This window comes from Kryptolebias marmoratus, linkage group LG23, assembly GCF_001649575.2.
Source record: "Kryptolebias marmoratus isolate JLee-2015 linkage group LG23, ASM164957v2, whole genome shotgun sequence".
NCBI classification, from domain to species: Eukaryota; Metazoa; Chordata; class Actinopteri; order Cyprinodontiformes; family Rivulidae; genus Kryptolebias; species Kryptolebias marmoratus.
In genome coordinates this window covers 11439786-11445965 of record NC_051452.1, presented here as the reverse complement: position 1 = coordinate 11445965, position 6180 = coordinate 11439786, and the positions used below count along the sequence as shown (strand labels likewise).

Below are 6180 nucleotides of genomic sequence, written 5' to 3'. Positions count from 1 at the left end.
CCCGCCTTCAAACCATGCTGCATTGTTCAGCGTCATTCTGCTCCCACAATGGGACATCACACTTTGGAAGTAATTTTAAAAAAGGGGAAGCCAATCAAAAATAAAGGCACTTATTGTTTCTCTTTTGACACACATTGCTGAGCTACCAGCCCCTCCCTCATCTGTTGCTTTCTCTGTGTAGCCCTAAACCCTGGGGTTCATTCACGTTCATTATACGCACAAATTAAATAAGACCCAGTATGGGATAGAAGGGAACGGAGAGGCTCGCTGGCCATGGATGGTGGCGTTAGAAACAGTCAGTGATGGGAGGGAAAGCCTGAGAAGTCGGTTTAAAGAAGGCAGGAATGGTGCAGAAAGGGGAAAAACGGCTACCCAGAGCCTGAACATTGTTAACTTGGTCTTAATAGATAATCAGGTTTTAGTTTCTTCTACTGAAGCTCTGCTGCTTTGGGACAACATGGAGCTATTAGGCCGAAGGACTCAGAAAAGTGATGACTCAAGTGAAGCAGGAAGTTTCAGGTTTTTTTTTTTTCTTAAACTACAAAAAACAGAGCTTGCCTCATCTTTGATGGACTAATTAATGGATACACAGAGAACAAGCACACTTAACGGATGCATGGATGAAAGGTAGGTTAGTGCTACTAGGAGAGGGAGGGTTTTTCTTGGCTTGAAGGCGTACATGTTGGGTGGTTGGGATTTGCTAAATAGATGTGGAGTTAGTTGGATTTTTCTTTGAAACATATAAAGCATGTCGACGCTACGGCTGAAAATGATTCTAATGCAATGTTTTGGCCATGAGACAGAAAAGAGATTTTCATGACATGAATAGAGCACAAAAGTCCTCTGGGTCATTTGAACGTTGGTAGAAAAATAACATAATTGCATCCACTTGTAGCAGCAGGACTCTGCACAGCGCTACTGTTGGAAACATAAATGTTCGGCAAGAAATGTTTTGGAGTCTGGCTGTTTGATGGCTGTGGGTTTTTTCATTATTTTTTTTGAGCTGAAAGAACAATGTCCAACCCCCTCCACCCTAATCACCTTTTCTGACAGACTGGGTACACAGGAGGACGTGTATAGTTCCTGAATTGCCTTTATTCTGATTCGGTCTAAGATTTTTAATCCGCATGGTTAAAAATATTGTTCAAATGCCACTTGACAGAAATGACACGAAGATTATCTTTCAGCATTTGTCAGCAAACTAAATGAAGACAAACTTAGCTTTGGTTCACAGCAGATCACTATCAGAGGTTAGATTTTGTCAGTTTTAATAGTTATCATCAGAAAATCTAATAAGTCATCTGCAAAACTGTCAGCCGCTATTTAACTTTCAGCTTGTTTCTAGTGTGTGAAATTCTTTTGGCTGTTGGTATTGTATCAGGGCATCATTTGCGCACCTAATCTTAGCAGAAATTAGACTTTTTTTTCCTCTGAAGTTGTCAATTGCAGCAACAGAAACTCCCTCAAACCCTTCACAATAAGAGCCCCAAACAAATACAGGGTGTACTGAACTTAAAATACTTTCTTGTAAACACATTGCTGGAAGCATTGTGTTTTTGTTCTGCAGGGTATAATCAGCCAGTTACATTTTGGTTTATTTAATATACAGCACAAGTTAAACCATACTGTGGCTCCTCTTATGTAGGATGTAGAAACTATCACATTTTGCAAGCCAAGAAAATTGCCAATAATGTAATCAGTGTTGCTGCTGGCTTCACCATTTTTGCAAAATGTTTCAGGTTGTAAATGTACCTTTTGCATCTTTTAGGATTACTATAGCAATACTTAGTTTGTAAAATACTAGATGTTGCTGAACTTTTTCTTTTCTTATATTAATCTTACAAGAATTGATTGACTGTTTCTGCATAGGTTGGCTCCAAACTGCCATGCTGTATATGGTTAAAACACTTACAAATGCTGTACAGTAAGTTAAATGAGCAGATGGGTACAGGATAGAGAGGAAGCAAGGACTGATGGTAGGAAAAAGCAGAAGGAACTTCACTTAGAAATGAAAAGGGAAGAAGAAAAGGTTATCGAGGGAGGGGAGGAAAGGGCAGGTGGAGAACTGCTCTTTAGGGTCTTTGAAAGCAGCTGGTCCTGGTTTGAAGCTTGACCCCATTTAGGATGAGCGAGAGACATTGAGACGAACTGTAAGAGACGGAGAGCTAGACTCCTCAGCCCCGCTCTGAAAGGCCCTCCACAGGAAGTCCTCATTCTTCCCGGAGCAGACACCCCCCACCAACAGCTGCGAAAAAAGCCCTCATTTAGGCTGAGTGGAGGGGAAAAGACGTAGAAAGAGTGGACCCCCATCCTCCTCCGAGGGGGGCCTGATATCAAAACTTCCCCTCAGCAGGAAAGACAAAAATGTCAGCAAGAAGGAAGGCTGTCTTTTATCATTTCATTTGGGTATTGATTTGTGTGTGTGCTTGTAAAAAGCCTATTTGACCTTTTTCCTGAATTTAGAAGTTAAATCAAACGTTTGCTGATCTGTTGTTTGTCACTTATTGATAGGATCTATATGGGGGAGAAGAGTCTTACATGAACCACATTCTCGTAATGATTACAAAAACGGATGAAAAGATTGTCAGATACTCGGTTTATTTTCAAGTTGGAACTACGGGCTGTAAAAAAACGATGGGAGTCAATTTTGATGCTTTTCTGTTAGACATTAGGAATGTAAGTACAACAGGAAAACAGAGTAGAGAACCTTTGCATCTTGTGTGAGTTTTCATGAATTTCTGCCTCAGCTGACAGAACCTTCTGGTCCACAGAACAATTTTCAGATGTGTCAGTAAAACTTAGCTGTTGCAGAACTGGGGGTCGAGCTGGATTAGCTGTTCTTGGCTACGGACGCAAACTAAACACACAAAGGTGTCTGCCCTGCATGTCGCCTGTCAGCTGTTTTCTCTGTTCTGTAAAATGAAAGTTGTTGTTTTCAGTTTGACAGACATCACTTCAGAATGAACTTAAATTGAACCTAATCTGTGGTAAGGCTGCAGGATTTTGGACCCGTTTTTCAGAAGCCTAACAGTATTTTACTGTCACATCTGCTGGTACTTCAGGTTTAAGCTCATTTAAAGTGATAGTTCATGTTTTAGTCTATATTCATATTATAATTTAAATGCAACTGTGAACAGCTCTGAAGCGACTCATTTTTAAGGTTGTAAATATGGATGGATGGTACATATGTCAGCGATGGTGTGCCAATTTTTTTTTATCTGCCATGTTTGTTTCATCCAACATTTACATTTGATCTTGCTGCTTCCCGTCTACTCCGGCACAGAATTGAACTTCTGGGATGGGAACGACGCTCTGAAAATAGAAACAAACTCCAGTATCATATATTGGTGTAGATCAGGGGTGGCCAATCCTGGTCCTGGAGGGCCACCATCCTGCAGGTTTTGCTTGTTTCTCTGCTCCAACACACCTGATTTGAATCAATGGGTGATTAACAGGCTTCTGCAGAACATGAAGAGGTAATTTAACCACTGAATCAGGTGTGTTGGAGCAGAGAAACAAGGAAAACATGCAGGATAGTGGCCCTCCAGGACCAGGATTGGACATCTCTGGTGTAGATTCTCAGTAATGCAGGACGTGGCGAACGTAAAAAAGACAAAGGAATTAGACTTCTTTTCTGTAGCTAAGGACATGCAGAGTACTCAGCTTTAAACTGCATGACTTTGGTATTGATAATATCCATTTTTGTATTGATCTGCAAACCCTTACTTCAATGACGTGAAAATTGGATAAAATGTGACATGGTCGTTCAGACTGAGGTCGCTTTGAAAAACATTGATTTAGTAACCTCATATGAAAGTGACCTGGGTCAGTCTGTCATAAAAAAGTCTAATTTGGGTCACTTTTCCCTGCAGTGTGAACGTAGCCTCAGTTTGGAGACCTAGAGTTCAAGTCTGACCAAACTGACAAGCTAATGACTAGTCAGAGCAGGGCCAAGACCAAAGTGGATTGCTTTCATCTTGATATAACTCCAAAGATTCACAGAAGTTCATGTGAATGCTACTTGATAAACCCTTACACTGCTGTAAATTTCACATCACGTGGTTAAGCCCCCTACTGTAGCAGCAGCTGCTAGCTATAGCACTTCCTGGTGCAATGCAAAAATTGACCACAGTGGGAAGGTTTATAAATTCATGCTTGCTGTCTTAAAACAACCCCCCTCCACTTTGGTCTTGGCCCCTCTCAGACTACTTGTTATCTCATCAGTCAGGTCAGAATTAAACTGTATTTCTCCAAAAGAAAAGCTATGAACTATCACTTTAACCTATATTTTAGGCATTATGTGTTTAAGGACAAAAAAGGTTGAGCCATATTGGTAACTAACCGAGAATGCTTCTTCAATTTGTCATAATTAAACAAAATTTCTTACCAATAATTTGCCTTTTGAAGAAAGACGTCAGGAAGCCATTCGTTGCCAGCAGCAAATCTTAGACAGATGGATATTAAACTGATAATGTGAGTGACTTCTGTTTTAACCCTCCTTTGTTGTTCAGTGAGCTGCTAGGATTAAAGTTCGATGTCCTGTCTTACCTTAGTACAGAAGAAATCTGGTCGTCTTCTGTTCATTTTCCTCACAAGTGGGAAATCTGAACTCTTCAGGGCTGTAAAAACAGACAAGAAAAAGAAAATTTAAGTGTCAATATTAAAGTCAAATGTATCACACTCTTAATTGAATTGTGAGTTCTAGCTTTGAGCTGTTTTTGTGATGCAAACTTAATCCCATACTTTGTTGTGCAGAGATTTAACTTTAACTATGACAGCATTCTGTTGAAGATGAGGTACCAACTATATTTAGGTTTTTAATAATTGTGTAGAGTTAACTTTCTGGGGATACCAGTACACCAGGTTGTATTTTAAATTTGTGAGGGTTCCTGTTGGCTGGGACTGCCTGCTCTCTGAGGGACTATCATTGCTGGTAATCCACTTCATGGTCCACTAATCTGTTTTTGCCAGGGTCATTTCATCCCAGCCCTCCTTTCTTTCTCTCTTTTCCGCTCCTCAGCAGGGTTTCTCCCTCTCTCCTTACCTTGTTCTTCAAAGGTCACTCCTTCATTCTTCTGTCTCTCTGCCCTTCTCCCTTTAATAACACTAATCTTATTACACCAAGAATCAAAGCTGTCGTCTTTACCTCGTGTCCATTTGAAAATCAAACTCATAATGTGAGTTTAAGGGTCTTCCTCTCTTCCTCCTTGCCTCTCCAATTTTGACCCCAAACCACTAACTCCAGCACAAAAACAAAACAGGCATTTAAAGTCAGAGTACCATAAACATTGTCAGAGCTTTTACTTTCACTAGCTGGTGTTTGAAACAACTTTTATAAATACCAGAGATCAGCAATGTCAGCCAGCATTTACAAACTACACTGGTGATATTAGGACAAACCCTGTAATCTGTAGTAAATTGTCTCCCTGTACAATTTTAGATAACTGAAGGAGGATCAAACATTTAATGTGGCTTTGAGGTGGTCTCTGACTGTGGAGAGGGGACTCTTTAAGAACCAGTCCAGGGCCATCAGATGTTTCATTATTTTGGTCTTAAATTAATCACAACAAACTTTGAAAAGGTTGTTGGGTCCTTGAAAGAACTTGTGCTAAGCAATAACTGGCACGGGTTCAATTATATGTCTTAATCATCAGGAAAAAAACTCTGAATATCAAGCAGAACAGCTAACAAGTAGTCCAAGCAGATTGGACACACTTTCACACTAAAGACTGATTCCTCTGCAAGCTGATAGAACAAGAAATTTTATAATCAAAAGGTTTTATAACTGTTCAAATGATTGTCACAATGGTAAATGTCAAACTCCAGGCCTCGAGGGCCGCTGTCCTGGAAGTTTTAGGTCCTGATTCAAATGGTTTAATTACATCCTCACAAAATCATTTATTTAAATCAGGTGTCTTAAAGCAAGAACACATCTAAAACATGCAGGAGAGCAGCCCCCGAGGAACGAAGTTTGACACATGTTGTCAAGTGTAAATAACTCCATTCTGACTAGCTAAAAACCTTTTTCATATACAGGTGCTGGTCATAAAATTAGAATATCATGAAAAAGTAGATTGATTTCAGTAATTCCATTTAAAAAGTGAAACTTGTATATTATATTCATACATTACATACAAACTCATATATTTCAAATGTTTATTTCGTTTAATTTTGATGATT

At 39.7% G+C, this 6180-nt stretch overlaps 2 long non-coding RNA genes across 4 annotated transcripts in view; one reads left to right on the top strand and one right to left on the bottom strand.

Moving 5' to 3' along the window:
• LOC112451040 overlaps positions 1–6180 on the bottom strand; it is a 55440-nt gene that overhangs the window by 2772 nt on the left and 46488 nt on the right. The window contains exons 2-4 of the long non-coding RNA XR_003039772.1: positions 4549–4619; positions 4388–4444; positions 3248–3312 (exon numbers count right to left, since the gene is read on the bottom strand). This is a non-coding gene — a long non-coding RNA (uncharacterized LOC112451040). The remainder of the gene's footprint in view (positions 1–3247; positions 3313–4387; positions 4445–4548; positions 4620–6180) is intronic.
• Positions 1–6180, top strand: part of LOC112451039 — an 89110-nt gene that overhangs the window by 78112 nt on the left and 4818 nt on the right. The window contains exon 1 of one of the 3 annotated variants that reach the window (XR_003039770.2): positions 192–627. The exons of the other annotated variants lie outside the window; for them this stretch is intronic. This is a non-coding gene — a long non-coding RNA (uncharacterized LOC112451039). Of the gene's footprint in view, positions 1–191; positions 628–6180 lie in introns of those variants that run through there. 3 annotated transcript variants of the gene reach the window in all.